Source organism: Choloepus didactylus, chromosome 2 (assembly GCF_015220235.1).
Source record: "Choloepus didactylus isolate mChoDid1 chromosome 2, mChoDid1.pri, whole genome shotgun sequence".
NCBI classification, from domain to species: domain Eukaryota; kingdom Metazoa; phylum Chordata; class Mammalia; order Pilosa; family Megalonychidae; genus Choloepus; species Choloepus didactylus.
In genome coordinates, this window is record NC_051308.1 from 36,678,000 (window position 1) to 36,697,500 (window position 19,501).

At 43.3% G+C, this 19,501-nt stretch overlaps 1 protein-coding gene across 1 annotated transcript in view; it reads left to right on the forward strand.

The window, feature by feature from the left end:
• Window positions 1-18,665: 18,665 nt before the first annotated feature.
• The window catches only part of TLR5 (toll like receptor 5), a 39,371-nt gene continuing 38,535 nt past the window's right edge, over window positions 18,666-19,501 (forward strand). Inside the window, exon 1 of the mRNA XM_037823236.1 lies at window positions 18,666-19,032. The gene's annotated coding sequence lies outside the window, so the exon portion shown is untranslated. The remainder of the gene's footprint in view (window positions 19,033-19,501) is intronic.

A 19,501-nucleotide genomic window follows, 5' to 3' on the forward strand; every position in this document is an offset into this window, starting at 1 on the left:
TCTGTCAGCTGGGAAGGCACGTGGCTGGCATCTGCTCCAAAGTTCTGGTTTCAAAATGGCTTCCTCCCGGGACGTTTCTCTCTTGACTGCAGTTCCTCAAAAATGTCACTCTTAGTTGCACCTGGGATATTTGTTCTCTCTCAGCTTCTCCAGAGCAAGAGTCTGCTTTCAACGGCCGTCTTCAAACTGTCTCTCATCTGCAGCTCCTGTGCTTTCTTCAAAGTGTCCCTCTTCACTGTAGCTCCTCTTCAAAATGTCACTCACAGCTGCACTGTTCCCTCTGCCCATCAGCTCATTTATATGGCTCCACTGATCAAGGCCCACCCTAAATGGGTGGGGTCACACCTCCATGGAAATATCCAATCAGAGTCCTCACCCACAGCTGGGTGGGGCACATCTCCAAAGAAACACTCAAGGAAATCTAATCAAAACTGATAATGTCTGCCCACACAAGATTACATCAAAGATAATGGCATTTGGGGGACACAGTACATTCAAACTGGCATGATGTCTTTTGCCATATTTAGGACATTTTCAGTCATTATTTCTTCTAGTTCATTTTTAGCCCCACCCTTCTTCTCTTCTACTTCTGGGCTTCTGATGACATGAATGTTAGATCTGTTGTTATAGTCCCACACGCTACTGAGGCTCTATTCATTTTTTTCATACTGTTTCCCCTATGTTGATCAAATTGTTTACTTTCTCCTGGTTTATCTTCCAGTTCATTGATTCTTCCCTCTCTTTCCTCCATTCTGCTGTTGAGCCCATCCACTGAGCTTTTAATTTTGGTTATTGTATTTTTCAGTTCTAAAATTTCCATTTGGTTCTTCTTTATATCTTCTATTTCTTTGCTGAGAATTTCTATTTCTTGGTTGACATTTTCTATTTTTCATTTGTTTCAAGTGTGTCTGTAATTGTTCATTGAAGCATTTTTACCACATCTGCTTTAAGATCTTTGTCACATAATTTTAGCATCTCTGTTATCCAAATGTTGGCATCTCTTAATTTTTTTTTAAATTGGTTTGAGAACTTCCTGGTTCTCAGCATGACGCTGATTTTCAATTGAAGTGTGGATAAATATTTTTAGACATAAGGGGTACGGCTCCCTATTACTACTGGGTGGGAGTGGGTGTTCCAACTTCCCACGTGATCTTCACTTACACCTAGAGGGGACAGGAGGCTTCTTTACAGTCAGCAGGCATGAAAATCCTGGCTTCCTTCTTGGCCTTCTCTGATGCCACCTTGGCAGGGCACTCATTACACCCTTATGAGGGTGGAAGTCGGTTCTTCACCAGGACTTTGCTGGTGTGGGTGGGGATGAGATCACAGTTTTTTCTGTGGTGGCTGGTTAGAGCACAGCAGTTATTTTCTAAAAATTTTCTGTCTTAATAGACTTCCCTTTCCTCATTCTTTGGCTAGAAAGAGCAGGCTTTTTGGGTGGTTTTTTTGTTTGTTTGTTTGTTTTTGGTCTGCCTGTGTTACTAGCTTCTTGAGCTCCAGGTCTGGGATATGTTAGGTAAAAAGAAAACCCGAGAAGCTCACTGCTATGTGGTTCCTTGTCCCCCACAGGCCCTAGCTTTTCTGCCTTCTTCCCTCTACCTTTCAGAGTCTCCTTAGGTTAATTTTATAAAAATTGTTCAGGGTCTTTAGTTGTCCTTAGTGGGAAGAATAGGGAGCAATATATCTATTCCATCCTCCAAGAAGCATAAATCCTTACCCTACCTCCTCATTCATTTGGCTCTTTGACCCCAATATTCATTTATTTTTTACTTTCTCCTACTTTTCCTTCCTCTGCTCTTTAATACTGTTTTTGCCACACTCTTCTTTTTTCTGTGCTCTCTTTCTCCTCTCCTCTACCCACCCTTCTTTCTTCCCTTTAAAACTGAGTGTCAATTAAATTAAGCAGGATCAACAGGCAACCATTTAAAACCAGTCACCCCTTGATTCCACCACATTTGCTCTCACCTCCCACACCTCTCAACCCAGACTTGCACATTCCACTAGGCTGGCTTGCACTGGGCTGCAGGAGGTGCTCTTAGGGGCCTGTATCCACCCTATGGTCCTTCAGGCATCCTCAGCTTATATTATCCTTCAATTGTACCTTCTTAGTCCTCATTTCAGCTACTCATTTTTTCCTCTTGGTCCCTGATGCGTGGTGCTGTCTACCTTCCACATTTCATTCTTTGAAATTCTTATTGCTTTCTTATACTTCTCATCTGAGTGGCTTCTTTGTTTGTTATAAGATCTTGATTGCAAAGTGATTATAAAAATCTCTGGCACAAACTTAGCACCTTCCAATCTCCATGACCACTCATGCCCTTTCACTGGACTTGTTTTAACTTGTTTCAGTCCTGCTCAGAGTGATGCTGTAAGGTGTGGTCATTCCACAGATCTGCTGCTTGAAGACAATTTATCTGGCCCTATTGTGCCTGCTGAGTTTCTGAAAGGGAAACTGAGTAGCTAACAGTCTATTTATTTTTTGAACAGTCTCATGAAACAAATTCATGAGGGCATACATCTGTGTAAAAGAACTAGTAGCTACGTTGCTCTAGCTGAAGCGGAAAGCCACATTGGTATGCATTGTGCAAAAGCAGAGGCCGACGTTCAGCCATAATTTGCCTTTTCTACTTGCAGAGCTATTTATCTGGGGATGTTAAAGTTCTCTGTATGTGGGGAACACTCATTTAGCATTATATAAATGGACTAAGGCTGAATCCATGTAGCTCATTCAGATTTCTAAGAAATGGGTAGCATATTCACTTGAAAAGCTTTCCATAATTCTACAACAATAGGTTCCTGGTATGAAGGAAAAGCTGAAGTTAACACCATGACTCTCCCCATAAGAAGATTTCAGAGGAGATGCTTAAAATCTCAATCCCAGGACTCTGGAGGAAATTCACATCTCTAGAAGGGACTGTGGAGGACAAAGCCACTCAAGGATTACCCGCAAAACTCTTCCTCCAGCCAGAGTAGGGAAAAAAATAAGATAAATATTTAAGTAAACAAAGAAAGGCAGTGAGCAGGAAGGTCAAATCAACTCTGGTTTCAAAATCATCCAGAGAAAGAGGCTTGAGTAAAATTGATAGAAAAGTCCCATTACAGGATGGCTCTTTGCTAGTGGCACGAGGCACTGGTTTGTTTTATGAGCTTAACTCATGTGATGCCATTGGCCAGGGTCACATTGAGACCTCTCGGAGAAACCCACCCAGGACACAGACTTCTGTTCACTTCACTAGCTACCCAGGGATTTGAGGAAGAAAAGTGTGTATGCCGGGAGAGGGGGTGGGAGGGGCGGTGGGGGGAGGTGACATATACTTGGTAATGGATGTCCTTGGGCCAAAAGTGCTTAGAATGTGCTTATCTGCACACAGTCTTACTCCTGTTCAGAGACCTTATTACATACAGGGCTCTCTTTGCCTCACGGTCAGTCTTGTCTCCCCAACCAGACTGCAAGCTCCTCGAAGACGGCGACTGGGTCTCAAACTTCAACTTTCCCAGTACCTAACTCCGCACTGCGCTCAATAAATGCTTCATGGACTTGAAAAGGCCTGACAGTTACTCGTGGTAGCTCCTGTGGGCAGCCTGGGCCAGGGACACTGCTGGGGAGGGACAGTGAGGCCAGAGGGAGAAGGACCAGGAAAGCCTGATGGAGATGCTTGGGTGAGAAGGGCAGTTCAGAGGAGGCTGGAACAAGAAACAGCCATGAAGTAATGCAAGTGAAGGAAATGCTTAACCTCAAACAATTCTCTGCCCCAATCCCAGGAGTTGTCTCCCTGTCTCACAGGCTCAGTGCTGAGGGAAAGGTCCCTGGTCCTTCTTCTTGACTTCTTGAGGCAGATCAGTGAGGGGCTTTAGGGCTCTGTGGAGGGAGAGCGTTCCTCTCCGCAGAAGATTTGTTTAGTTTGTTCTGGTGCCCCTTCTTTGGGATCAGGCTGCCTAATAGTACTTCTACTCCCAACCAGTGGGGGATGGGGAGGGTTAAATTTTAAAGATGTCTTTACTGCAGTGGAATTTATAATAATCTCTGAGGATGAGGTGAGAGAGACAATTGACAGTAAGAGTGTGGAGAACCCACGCAAGCCTCTGTGAAGGAAAGAAGAACCATTTGGATTGGGTTAAAAAGAAGGGCTAACGTACAATGGATTTCATGGTGCTCTCACACACATGCCCACACACACTTACACATACACACTCACATGCTCTCACGCACACATAGGCTCACACACACCTCAGGGCTTCTTAACTCCTCCCAGGGGTCACCTGTTTTATTACCCTGCCTCTCCAGCTTATCACTCTCTGCACCCTCCATCACTGCCGATGCTTCAGCTTCTCTGGAGCCCTGTCTGCTCTTCATTTAATCTCACAGCCTGTCACGGTGCTGTGGTTTCCAGGCAGAGGGAGAACACAGTTATTTATAAAGCCTCTGCCATCTCTCCAGCTGCTTGCCCTCTTCTCCATCCTCCTCCAGGGGCTGCAGGCTCCAAGTTGCGGTCGCAGTTGATTCGTCGGGGGGGGGGGTGGCGGCCGGTTGCTAAATCCTAGGCTCTCAGGATTGCTTGGAGGGTACCGGCGGCGGGGGCTCTTTCCCGGAGGCGAGGGCGAGGCGGGGGACTTGGCCAGGTCCCCGGCGGGGTGGCGTGCAAAGTATGGAGGGCGGCGAGAAAGGAACAGGCGGGACACGGTTCTTTTAGGGTGAAGAAGCCAAGAGAGTTTATTAGGGGAGAGTACAAGCTTATATCGGGCGTTTAGAGGGCGGGGTAGCTGTAGAGGTTAAAGGCTTGGATTGGTTCTGAGAGGGCGCGGAGGTTGATTGAAAAGGGGCGAGAGTTGCTCCGGTAACGGTGTCTGGCAACAATGTATGCGCACTGGTGGTAATGGGAGTTGCACTGGCAACGGGGAGTGTCCGGGCAAGATAAGGGGGTGGGGAAAAGGCGGTTCCCTCCGGCAAGCCTCCCCTAACAGTGTTATTTTGGGTGAGGAAATGGGGCCTGCCTCCGGCCTCACTTTCCCAGGCCCGGGGGGCTGCGGAGGGCGCTGTCGCCCGTGCCCACCACCCTCCCCAGGGGCTGATCAGGTCCCCCAGCCCAGGCCCGCCAAGTTGAAGCACGTAATCAGTGTCCCGCACCAAGTGACCCTCCGTTCAGGCCGAGATTCTTTCCTGGTCCACTGAGCCATCAGAGACCCAAAGATGGTGTGTGCAATTTCACACTCTTCTCTAGATTAAATATACAGAGAGATATATTTACGAAAAATCCACCTGCACTGAGTGAGAACTTGCAGCAAAGGTTGATTTCTTGTGGTTATGGTTGGGCTGTTATTTGGGAAGCAGTAAGAGTTAGACTTTTATCTGCAGGCGCGATTTTGACACATGGCCATTTGGAAACAGTAAAACACTCTTCTTTGGGAACTGGGCTTCTTGTTGTGTTGTGCACTTTTGCTTGGCCGGCACTCTGCTCAGTTTTGTATGTCTGCATTTCTCTTCTATATATGGGCTTCCTTGAGAGCATTCAGGATGTGCTCAGATCTGAGCAGCTGTCTTTGCTCCCCCACTTCCCGATTTCTTGTTCCTCAACTTCCCAAAACATAGTGATTGACAGCCTTGGGGCACAAGACTCGAACTGAGGTCAAGTCCCAGCTCTGCTGTTTGTTAGCTGTGTGACCTCAGGTGAGCTGTTTCAACTCTCCTTCTGTTTCCTCATTTGTCAAACAGGCTTATTGACAGTCTGCCTCGGGGGTTGAGGTGACACATATATAAAGTTTTTCTCATTGCCTGGGTGCTTCGTAAATGTTAGGAATTGTTATTAAAATTTTTGAAAGCTGGCTTCCAGTGGCAGAGAGAATTCTATGTACATGAAAGATCTCTGGAGCTGTGTAGGGCACCTAAAGCCCTAAAACTGACTCCTAAGTGCTGTGGGCCTGGCCTGGAGAGCCTGCGGGCTGCTATGGGTGGGGTGGGGGTGGTGGGCAGGGGGGCAGGGCCAAAGAGTAGACAGACCTGGCTTAGCTCCCTGACTCATCCTTGTGATCATGGGTGCGTCCTTTCCCTCTCTATGTCTTGGTTTTCTCACCCCTAAGATGAGGATAGTAAAACTCCCAGCTAAGACTATGTTATTGGGATTTAGAGATTTTGCATCTAAAGCTTGTAGCACCCATTTGGCACAGAATGGATGCTCAGTATACCTGATACTTTATTAATGTTATAATGATGATGGTGGTGATGATGATGATGATCTGGGCTTGTGACACCCACTTGCCCACTTTGTGATAAACATCAACTTGCAGTGGTTGCCAAGGGGGAAAGGGAAGAGGGGCAAAAATGGGGACACAATCTCTTTCCCTTGAATCTCTTTCCCTCTTTCCAAAATACTTTCAAATACATGATCTCATCGTTGGATGCATCACCCAACTCTGAGGTGGGAAGGGAGTTCTCAATCCCTTTGAGGAGTGGGGAAGCTGTCAGAAGTGATGAGCTGTGCCTGAGGCCACATCACCTGGAGACAGGGCTCGCCCCCAAAAGCCAGCCTCCAAACCTATCCTATACCCCAGCCTTGTGCTTATTACACACCTGTGGCTGCAGCCCCTCCCTGGGGCTCTGCAGAAAGCACAGTGCTCCCCCAGCCCCACCCCAGAGGGCCAGCTGCCTCACAGGAGGTGGAAGGAGACAGCATTAGGCCAGGAAATAAATTTAGTGGTTCCTGACCAGCATTTTTTTTAGAAGCAATAGGATAAGGATAGGATAGCATAGCATAGCATAGCACAGTAGAGAACAGAACAGAATAGGTAGAAAATTACAGAATGCATTGTACATAATAAGAGTAAATATTATTTCTTGAAACTTTTCTTTCAGTTGTGTGTGTGTGTGCATGCACATCAAATGAGTAGTGATGTTAAAACATATTTTTTGTTATGTTTGGTATATCAAGAAATATTTGAAAAACACTTTATTGGACATTGAAATTTATACTGATTGCTGACTGCCATATTGAGAGCAAATATGCTTTTCTCTAACCACCCTGATTATTCTAACTGGGGGAGAAGGCAGATTTCCTTTCCCACTTCTGCAATCTGGAGCACTGATATGAAAAGAGATTCCTCCAACCTGCTTTCATCTCACAGCAATTCCCCTCCACCTCCGAAAGCTCTGGAGCCTCCCCACCGCCTCCTGACCTTTCTAGCCTTATCTTCTGCCCCTCCCCATTGCCCTTGCTCCCAGCAGGCTTGTCTTCCTGGGGAATCTTCCATCTGTCCAGAAGGAAAGCCCCCCCTCCACTTCCCCATATCTCCATCAAGCCTCCGGGCTCTGCCCAAGTTTCACTTCCCTCTGAAGCGCTCCCCACCCTGCAGGCACCGTGATTCAAGCCCAGCGTTCCTTACGCAATCAGCCCACTCAGCCCCTTGTTGCGTGTTACTCTGGGCCGATTGAAATACTGCTGAATCTAAAACCACACTCCTCCTGCATAATACTTTTGAGATTCATCCATGTGTTACGTGTGTTAAAAACTTGTTGCCTTTCTTAATTGCTGAGTAATACCCCATTGTATACAGCACAATTTTATTTATCTACCTGCTGATGGACATTTGGGGTGTTTCCAGATTTCCGCCGATAGGAATAAAGCTGATGATTCATGTGGCAATATAGACGAATCTGAACAACATTAGGCTGAGTGAAATAAGCACATACTTATGATTCCATTTATTTGGGGCACCTAAAGCCCAAAAACTGACTCCTAAGTGCTGTGGGCCTGGCCTTGAGAGCCTCAGGGTGGCGGCGGCGTGAAGACCCAAATGTGCGTGCTGCTACACGGATGTGGATGAGCGAGCACTAAGGCAAAGCTCAAGTTGGTATTTTGTACCATGTAGTCCCACAATAATTCCTTTTTTGTCCCCCAGGCATATTGAGATCTCACCAAGTTGTTGGTCTATGAAACATCCAAAATCTGCAGCTACAAAGAGAAATCACAGAATTGCATCAAATTTCGCAGTTATATATTCATCTTCCTCCAGGAAAAATTTTGAAATATTGTCTATGTAACAATAAATGGAATAATTGACTCTTCGGGGTCAGACTTTGGTGAGGAAGGGTCCAAGTTTAACCCAGACCACAAGGATAAAGGCTTCCTGGCCATAATCAGTGTGGTGGTTTGGAGCTAAGTACCCCAGAAAAACACATTCTTAAACCTAATCTGTTTCTGTGGGTGAGAACCCATTGTAGGTAGGGCCTTTTGATGATGTTAAGTCAGTTTTATTGTGTGGCCCAACCCAATCAGGGTGGGTCTTAATCCTTTTACTGAGGTCCTTTACAAGCAGAATGAAATTCAGACACAGAACAAGCCATGGGAAGAAAAAGCTGAAGGTTGACAGAGCCCAGAAGAGAAGAGAGAAGCAGGAGAGGCCGCCATGTGCATTGTCCCGTGACAGAGGAGCCCGGGACGGAGGATTGCCAGCAGCCAGCCCCAGAACACCAGTCTTTGGAAAGAAAGCATCATCCTGATGACCCATTGACTTGGACTTTTTCCTAACCTCAAAGCCCTGAGCTAATAAATTCCCATTGTTTAAGCCTCCCTATTACGTGGTATTTGTTTCAGCAGCCAACGAAACTAAAACAATCAGAAATAGAGAGCTTCCTCTTCTCTCAGTCCAGGGTGACCAGGCTGATTGGTGCTAGGTGCACCGAGTCGGGATGCCAACCCCAGTGGGTAGCAGAGACTGTGAGCACAGTCGGGTCCCCTTGGATCTCTTTTACTGCTCTGCATACTTGTTCCTTTTTCTCTAATTCTGTAACTCTTCCCCTCTGAGGCATAATTGAACTCCAGAGCTCCCCTGCAGGATCAGGCTGAGCCTGGGGCTTTGCCTAAAATGCTCTTGCTTGGCATTTGCTCCTTCCCTGCAGGCTCCCCGCACTCCCTCACTGGTTTCTCCAGGAAGCACTGCCTTAATAAATCACAGGAGAGTCCCCATCTCAGGGTCTGCTTCTAGGGAGCCTGACTTAAGCATTGTGCTTGTGAAAAGGTGCCCTAAATGCTTTACAAGGCTTATACCAGCAGCGGGGGAGTGGAGTGGTGTCAAGGGAGCCAAGCGTGCTGGAGCAGAAGGCTGCTGGGATTTCACAAGGAGTTCTTGAGATGCATCAATGTCTCTTCCCAAGCAGGGAATGAATTGAAATCTCTACCTCAAATCTCCCACCTCAGATCCACCCTATCACTGCAGGTTGTGCTTCTGAAATAGACTGTACACCCCGCACCCCAGGCACGTGCGAAGATGTATTGGGATACAAGAAACAGCAGGATAAACATGAGACATCCACATGGAGTATGAATTCTACTTAAAAGTTTCTGGGATAAGGAATTAAGTATTTTAAAACACTGCCTTTATTTTAAACAAGTGACTGTGAAACTGAATGTAAACTCAATTGAATTTTAAAACTTGAAAACAATGTTCATGGATTACCCAAGACAATGAATGGCCCCAGATCCCCAAAAGCAAAAGGTTCTTTCTTGTCTGCTGTCAGGGGGGATTTCAGTACCTTGGGGCTATCCAATATTTGCACTCCCTTTCTTCTTTGCTAACAGAACCCCAATTTCACTGAAGGGCCCCACTTTAAAAAAAATTACAATTCCAAGCTTTTCTTGAAGATAGAGTAGCCAAGTATCAGTTCTGGCCAATGAGATGTAAGTAGAAATCAATGAGCAGGACTTCACAGAGGGTACTTTAAAAGGCAGATGGCTTTAGCTGGCCAGCCCCATTTTGGCCCTGAACTTTCTCCTTGCTCCTGCCTAATGCAACCACAGGGCCATCATGGGGAAAATGCCAAAAGCTACTTGGGATCTCAGCCCTGATATTCTTGAGTCTTTAAACCATGCCATCAAGTGCCATCTCTGAACTTCTTTCACCAACAGAAAAATAAAACCCTTGATTCATTTAAACTGCTGCTCTTCAAGTTTCTGTTACAATCCATTGCAGTAGGAGCTGCAACTGGATATAGTACCCAAGTTTAAGGGAATTTTTCAATAACTCTCTCAGTCCTCTATGAACTTTTACCTTCTTTTAGTCTTTTACCATCTACAAAAGGCTCAAATCCTTTGCCTTTCAGCCTCAACCCATCACCCTCCCTTGAGGGTCCCTGGCTCAGGGTGCTGACAGATGCAGAACCTGCTGAGGAGATCAGAGACCAGGAGCGGAGGCAGGAGAAGGATCCCATGTAGCCAGAACTAAGAAGACCTGGGGTCCCCTGCCCATGAGCAAGGGAAAGCCTGTGTGATTTCCCTGAACCCAGCTTCTTGCCTTCTCCTTATAAAGTGCACTAAACAGCTAGTGCACCTTGGGGTGAGGAAACTAGACTTCCATTCATCTTTCTACCCTTTACAAGCCATGTTTCCCTAGTTTCTTATCTGTAATTGCACCTACTTCACAATATCATTGGGCTGAGACATGTAATAATGAGGCAAAGAGCCTGGCACACAGTGTATACACAATGTTTTTAATTTTCTTTTGCCTTCAAAGTCCTGAATGTTCATTTTTACCTAACTATCACCTGGACAAAAATGTTGGGATGGGGGAAGGAGATTCCCCCTTAGCTGACTTTTTCCCTAGCCTTGCATCTCTTAAGAACAGCTCTGGCAGGTGGGAGAAAGAAGCTTAAGAATACCCCCAAAGATTGGAAAGATTATTAGCTCAGAGATTCTCCGTCTCAGGAGACAAGGGTGAAGAGTGAGCTTGATTGACTATACTCAGAGGGATTAAGTGAGACTCTCCCACCAACTAGCTGTAGGACTGGGAAATTAATTTCATCTCTGTTGGACCCATAGGGTTAGAGGATAAAAGGGTTGAATACTTTTTGTTATGACACATTTACAAACCTACAACATTTTGTAGAGAATAATATACACCCATGAACCCACCATTAAACTTTACCAAATCTCAGGGTCTTGCCATATTTCCTTCCTTAAAAAAAAAAAGACATTACAAATAGAAGTCAAGCCCCTTACACAATCTCTACCCTTGTCTTCCCTCCCTAAAGATAATCCATTCTTTAATATTTCTATGCATGTTTTTGTATCACAGGTCCATAATCCCTTATTCACAATTCTGAAATCCAAAAAGATCTAAGACACAGATTTTCTTTTCTTTTCTTTTTTTTTTTTGGTAAATTTGTAACAAACTCATTTGGCGGTAAAACCTAAAGTGACCCAAAATTATTTGTGGTCTCTATATATTATATCTCATTTCAAATAACTATTCATATATCTCAATGCAAGAACATATGTTTGAACATGGGTTGCCATATCATATGCTGATGGAGGTGTTTCATAATATATAGCACCATGTGACCTTTCTTACAACTGAACAACCCTTTCTTACAACTGAACAACTGAGGATATCAAATCATACCTGGCCTCAAGGGTTTAGGATCAGGATTGGGGCTCTGCATTGTCATAATCATACCACTATCATCATGTGTCAGTAAATAGCATTGTTCACTATGATTTTCAACTTTTATTTAAATAGTGCCATATACTATGTCTCTGCAAATTGTTTTTATTCATTCTATATTTTCATAAGTGTATCCATATTGATAAATGTACTCATATATCACTCCATTGTATAAATATACCATGATTCATGTATTCATTTTGCCTATTGATGGATATCTAGATGTTGCCAATGTTTCATGTTTACAAACAACGCTGAATGAGCTTGCATGTATTTATCTTTTTTTTAGAGAAGTTTCATCCAGAAGAGAAATGTGCACCAAAGGCTCTCACATTCCAACCAGGTAACTCACTCTGCCTCCATGGAAAGGAGAAAGGATAGGATAAGAGGCCCAGAGTATTGGGGGGAAATCACTCTTCTTGACAAAAAATCAGGCATGGAGAAGAGATATTTTTAGTCTAGCTAGTATTAAAGGGCATCCCATTGGTTTTTTGTTTGTTTTTTTCTTAACTTATTTTGAAATTATTGCTAACTAATGGGACAGTTGTAAAAATAATCCAAAACCCATATAGAGAATTCCAACCTACCCCTTCACCCAGATATCCCAATCTACGAATTTTAACATTTTGCCACATTTGCGATATCATTCTATCTATCCTTCTATTTATCAATCCATCTACCTATCTATCATCTGCCTATCTATTTATTTATTTTCAAACATTTGAGAGAACACTGTATACATCATCCTTCTTTAACATATAATGCTTCCGTGTATGTTTCCTAAGAACAAGGATATTCTCTTATGTAACCACCTTAAGTATAGTTATCAAGTTCAAAAAATTTAACATTGATATAATTTTTTCATATGTCCAAAAATGTCTTTTTGAACCTTTTCTCCTCCTCTATTAGATCCAACCAGATCATGTAGTACATTTAATTGTCATCTTTTTGGTTGCTCTTTTATAAATTAATAATTGTGGAAACATATATACAACATAAACTTTACCATCTGTTTTAATTTCCCAGCAGCTAAAACAAATACCAAGTGATGGGTTGAATGAAACAACAGGACTTTATTGTCTCATGGTTTTGAGGCTAGGAGAAGTCCAAAATTAAATTGTCGTCAAAGCAATGCTTTCTCCCTGAAGACTAGGTGGTTCTAGGACAGGCTGCCGGTGATCCTTGGTCTTTGGCTTTTCTATCACATGGCAATGCACATGGCGGCCTCTCCTGGCTTCTCTGGGTTCCATTGACTTCAAACTTCTACCCATGGCTTTCTCTCTATGTGTCTGAATTTCATTCTGCTTACAAAGGACTCCAGTAACGGGATTAAGACCCATCCTAATTCAATTGGGCCACACTCTCACTGAAGTAACCTCATCAAAAGATCCTACTTACAATTGGTTGACACCCACAGGAATGGCTTAAGATTAAGCCACTATACCATCTCAGCTACTCCCAAGCATACATTCTGTGGTTAGTTGCATATCTTTGATTACTACTGAGGTTGAACAAATTCTCATAAGCTTGTTGGCTATTGAAGTTTTCTCTTCTGAGAACTACATATTCATATCTTTACTCCTTTTTCTATTGCATTGATGGTCTTTATCTTACTAGTTTGTAGGCATTATTCATATACCTGAATATCAAACTTTGTCAGTAATATACATTGTGAATATATTCTCCCAGTCTTTGAGTTATGTTTTCACTTATTTATAATGAAAACAGAAATACATGAAAATTGAAGTTTTTCATTTTAATGTAGCCTAAATCTTTATCAGCTCTTCCCTTTACAGTTCATGGTTTGCATCTTGTTCAAGAAATCCTTTGCTACCTTGCAGGCCGGGGTTAGCAAGAGTTTCAGGAAGTAAATGGACTAAGCTGCCGTGCCTTAGGGGGAAGTGGAAGTCAGTAGTTCTGAGGGTCAACTTTGTGAAGAGGAAGGGTATGGGAGGAGGGGACGCAGGAGCAGACTGGCTGTCTCGCTCCCCCTGCAAGCCAGGCCTGGAGAACTCAGTTCCCTAGACTTCCACTGGGCTCAGGCCTGGCAGCCCCAGAAGGCTCTCTGGGGCAGCCCTTGGCTCCAGGGTAATGGGTCTCCTTCCACCACATCAAACAACAGGACAGGGAAGACTTCTGCCTTCAATGGGCACTGAGAAGCCTCCCAAGACAGGAAGCCCAAGTTTCAAGTGGAGCACATTGAGGACCCCTACACTGGAAGCAACTCTGAATCTGGGCTCAGGGTGGTCCTTTTCTTTTGAAAACAGAGTTTTTCACCACCCACACTGGGAAAGGGCAGCTGAGACTTGGCAAGCCCTCTATCCACCCAGGTAAGAAGGGGCACAGGGGGTCCGGGGTGGGCTTGTGAATCCAAACCTGATGAGCTGGGATGACTGCAAGAGTGAGTGATATGGAATAGGGCACCATACAGAATAATGCACCGAATTTAGGTCTGGAGGGCTATTTTCTCCAAATCGTCACCTCTGCTCAGTAGTTGCTCACACATTCCCTCAGGAGCCTTTAATGAAATCATTTTTCCACTCTCATCTGCAGTGTCTGTGTCCTGAAATAACAAGACTCCAGCACCTCCTGGGCTGTGTCACAACCTTCCCCTTTCTGACACCAGGGTGTGCCCCATCCGCAGCAAAGCTGGCTTGATTCTTCCAGATGAGGGAGGTTTCCTGTGATGACCCTCTTTACCCAGCACAGGCTGGACATCCCTCCAAGGACAGATTTCTGGTGTTTTATGATCTCTTTTAACAATCTCATCCTCTGTACATAACCCATCACAGATTAACAATTTTCCTCTTCCTAGCTCTTCTCTCCCATCAAACTCTTCTCAATTTACACCATACTCCAAATAGTTTTTTCTACTGCATTTAGCAGAGTGTTGGTGTCATTAATTCCCAGGGATGCAGAAATCCCAGCTCTCATCTGCTACCACTGCCCAGCTGGCTGTGGCCCATCTTCCCCAGCATCTGTGTTCCCTCTCAGTGAACTTGATTTAGCCAAGATGCATTGGGGTACATTAATATTCTACAAACTATGGTGAGTTTCCCAATGGTTATAGGAGTTGAATGGGAATTTCCCCAATATAACAAAAATGAACCATGGATGCATTGTAGTATAATAAAAGTGTACTTTAATAATGTGCACATAGGAGTGCACAAGCTGGAGCTCTGCCTTCCCTTCCTCATCCTCTTACTCCCATCTCTATCCTGCAATTTGTTGTGGTAACCAATAGGTGGCTGCAACATGACATGCGCATGCACGCACGCGTGCGCGCGCACACACACACACACACATTCCGAGCTGTTCATTTTCATTCACAAACTACTCAAAAATGAATGAATAAGTATTTGAATGGATGAATGAATGAGTGAATGACTAAATGAATGAATGAGTGAGTGAATGAATGATTAAGGACAAAGAAGGAGACTTTCAACAGAAAGAGACTCAGATAGCAGTGAATACTAAAGACTGAATTTTTTTATATAGCCCAACTGTTCAGAGTGTCAACGAGCCTGTCAATGGGAGCCAGAAAATATACTTTTCCAGTTCAGCAGTACAGAGTATCTGACATTTTAAAAAATGGTGGAAAAGAAGAAAATGGGATGGGAGCATATAGGTGAAATAAAGAGGATGGGATAAAGAAAGAGGAAAAGAAGAGTAGTTTATATAGCTAATTTCAGGACAGACTAAACAATACTAGGTATTTAATGTAGATTTAGGTTCAAATATTTACTAGCTTCTTGCTTAGTACAGGTCAGGCCCTGGGTGAAACACACTTCCACATGCAATAACTGACTCATTTAATACTCACATCAAGCTTGGGAGGAAGGCATTATTATTTTTACTTTACAGATCATTATCCAAAGTTTCAAGAAATTGAGACTTGCCTGACCTTATAGCCCATGCAGCTGAGGAAGATGTTTGGGGCAGATGGACTGGTGTTTGGGGAGCATAATAATGTAGGTCACCATTTGTGGGGGATGCAGTGAGCAGGTCACAGAAGGAGCATCATTAGGGAATAGGAACCCAACCTTTCTTAAGTTCACTAAGTCATTTGCTGTCCCCCCTCTCAGACTACTCCTACAGAAGTCAGAAGACGCACAAACATCCAATATTTTTTAAATGCAATTTTATTGAGATATATTCACACACCATATAATCCATCCAAAGTATACGATCAATGGCTCACAGTATCATCATATAATTGTGCATCCATCCCCACAATCAATTTCAGAACATTTTCATTACTCCAGAATACAGGAAAAAATGAAAATAAAAATTAAAAAAACACCCAAAACATCCCATACTCCTGATTCCACCTATTATTTATTTATTTTTTTGTCTTTATTTTTTTTGCTTATTTGCCCATAAACTGGATAAAGGGAGTATCAGTCACAAGGTTTTCACAATCACATGGTCCCACTATAAAAGCTAGATAGTTACATGGTCATCAAAAATCAAGTCTACTGCATTACAGTTCATCAGATTCAAAGGTATTCCCCTCTAGATATTCTAATACACTAGAAACTAAAAAGGAATAGCCATATAATGCATAAGAATAACCTCCAGAATGACCTCTCAACTCGATTTGAAATCTCTTATTTTGTTTCATTTCTTTTCCTCCTTTTGGTCAAGAATGCATTCTCAATTCCATGATGCCAGAGCCAGGCTCATCCCTGGGAGTCATGTCCCATGTTGGGAGGGAGGGGGACAGGGAGTAGTGAGTTTATTTGCAGAGTTGGCTGAAAGAGAGAGACTGCATCTGAACAACAAAAGAGGTTTTTTTTTGGGGGGGGGGGTGACTCTTAAGCACATTTATAAGTAGGCTTAGTTTCTCCTTTGCAAGAACAAGTTTTATAATGGCAAGCCCCAAGATCAAGGGCTTGGCCTATAACATTGCTAGTCCGTAATGCTTATGAGAATATCAGGAATTCCCCAGGTGGGGAAGTTTAATATTTTCACATTTTCCCCCAGTCCCTCAAGGGAACTTTACAAAAACTATTTTGTTTTCTGCCCAAAATATTTTGGGATGTATCAGGGTATTACATTAACCTGTACAGAATAACAAAATCTCATTCTCTATTCTAGATTTCAAGTAATTATGTTGTTTAAATAAACTGATCATACAGGTTAAATTAGATAGTGTGCTATGGAGAATATAAATTTTGAACCAAATAAACATCTCTTAAATAACAGTGACAACTCAGAAATAGATGCGACTGCCATAAGAGCCTACAATCTAGGAACCTTTACAACAAGCTTTATTGAACATTCTGCACTCCTGCATTATCGATTGCCCAATCTCTGCCCACCTTCTATCTCCTGATAACTTATGCTCTCAAATTCAATTCTCAGTGTTTGCTCATTATAGTCAGTTTATATTAGTGAGGCCTTACAATAGTTGTCCTTTCATTTCTGGCTTCTTTCACTCAACATAATGTCCTCAAGTTTCATTAACCTATTTGCATGCCTCACAACTTCTTTCCTTCTTGCAACTGCTTAATATTCCATTGTATGTATACAACACAGTTTGCCCTTCTGTTCACCCCTCCATGTACCCTTAGGCCACCTCAATCCATTGCAAATCCTGAATACTGCCACCATAAACACTTAGGTGCAAATGCCTATTGATGTCCCTGCTTTCAGTTCTTCCAAGTACTTACCAAATAATGAGGTTGCAGGACCATATGGCAACCCTATACTTAGCTTCCTGTGGAACCACCACACTGCCCTCCAGAGGGGCTGCACCATTCCACTTCCCTACCAGCAGTGAATAGGTATATCTCTCTCTCTCCACATCTTCTCCAGCACTTGTATCTTTCTGTTTATTTTTTAAACAGTTTTGTTCATGCACCATACAATCCATCCTAAGTGAACAGTCGAAAGTTCCTGGTATAATTCACCACCACAATCTGTATGAGATCATTTCCATTTCTTCCGCAAAGAAAGAAGAGGAAGAAAAAAGAAAAGAATAAAGAATAAAAAATGAGAAACACCACCAACCACCATGAGAATCCCACACCCTTCCCTTATATCCCATTTGTTGACTTTTAGCTTTGGTATATTGCCTTTGTTACACTTAATGGAAGAAGATTACATTGTTACAGTTAACTGCAGACCCTAGTTTGCATTGATTGCATTTTTCCCTTATACTATTCTATTTTCAACACCTTGTAATACTGACATTCACTTGTTCTCCCTCATGTAAAAACTTTCTTACATTTCTACATTTAATCGCCATCATTGACAACTCGAGGTTTTGCTATGTTATACAATCCCAGTACTGTACTGGACTGGAAAAGAAGATCTTCATTCCTGTTCTCAGGGAACTCAATCTAAGAGCTTCAAGTTCAGGAGACATTGATGACACTCATGAAGCAAAAAGAAAAAGTGAACATATAATGGGGCTGAAAAGTGCAGTTCAGACGCTAAGTGTTACAGGATTTTGGAAGAAAGAGGGATTTGCGTAGGACTGAATATTCAAGAAAACATACATGGGAGTAAGGGGGAGATGACTTAAAGATTTAGATTGGTGGAGGGAAGGGATTCCAGGTGAGAGGGACCAAGTAAAAGAAGATCTGAATGAGCCTGGATGCTATCCTGACCGGAACAGAAATTTTCCATTGAGATGTAGTGAAATAGAATGGATAAGAAACAGAGCTGGGCTCCAAAGAGCCTTGGTAGTCAGACAGAAGTCTGCCAGGGTGATCTGGATGTCAGCCACCAACATACCTTCCCCAATTTCCCACTAAAATTTTCATGAAGTTGGGGTGAGAGACACTCACCCAAAACTAGATTGAACAATTGATCTTTCCCCAGTTACTAAGTACAAAGTTTATAAAACTGGATTGAAAAGCCCAATCAAAAGACCACCAACTAAAAACCATGAGGCTGTCTGCCTCAACATACACAGAGAGCCATCTATCCTCCCTTCCCCTACTGCCTGTCCTTGATTCTCAAACACAAAATCTATGTAGACCAGAAACCCGAGCAGTCAGACCACAGAGCTGCGACTTTCATTAGTAGAAAAAGAACTGTGATCCTTCTTATCCCCATCCCCTTGGCCCTCGACAGCACTTCTCTCTTTATACGTCTGTTTAGAGACTTCTGCTTCCCAAGACAGGAGGGCAGGAAGTGAGAAGTGAGGGGAGAGAGGGGACACACGTGGGGAGGAGCCCTGGTGGCAGTGAGCTCTGAGGACTGTTCTTCTGTATGTGTCCATCTGTGCAGAACATCAGAGAACCAGGCAGAGGGGCTAAGGAGAGCTCACTGCAGTCTGGGGGAACAGCCTACTAGACGTGGGAATTGGGCTAGGAGCTCTGCCCATTGACTTGTTGTCTAGAAACGGATCTAGAAAGAGAATCTGACAAGTATCTAAGTGAACAAAGAGAGAGGTGCCATGGCGAGCCACACACCCACCTGTGGACAAACAGCAGCTCTGGGAGGATCCCTCCTGCTTTGAGAAGGAGTTAACCTAAATCCCAGACTGGACCTTCAAAAACATACTGTAGAACACGGGAAAGGAGCCATCATCCTGAAGACTTGAGAATGTCCGGATCTCTGGAAGTGATTTTCTACAGAAGACAAAAGGTAATTTGAGAACAGCACTTGCTATTCTCTTAAGAATGCGAAAAGCTATGGCCTTCATAAAGCAGAGCAGAAATAAAATGATCTGAGATGAAAAGACAACAAGTATTATATGTAGAGGAAGATAGGAAAATATTACAGGGAAATTAAGTATGCAATAGAAACAACATTGGTGCCAAGTATCACCCTGCACATTACTTGCTAATTTCAAGAGGGGAAATGTAGCCTTACAATAACAGCTCTGATTGTTACTAACTTAACCATGTGATCAAATTTAGGATTGTTAGTAATGGAACATCAGTTGAAATGAAGAACATACCAGAATCTAATCACACTTTTAAACCTAGCTTCCACTTACAGTAAACACAGTGGCTTAGGAACAAACTAAATACACCAAGAGGAAACTATCAGACAAACCCAGAATGTAAGAGATTTTAAAAGTTAATATCTTGAAAAAAGTGAGATGGTAAGG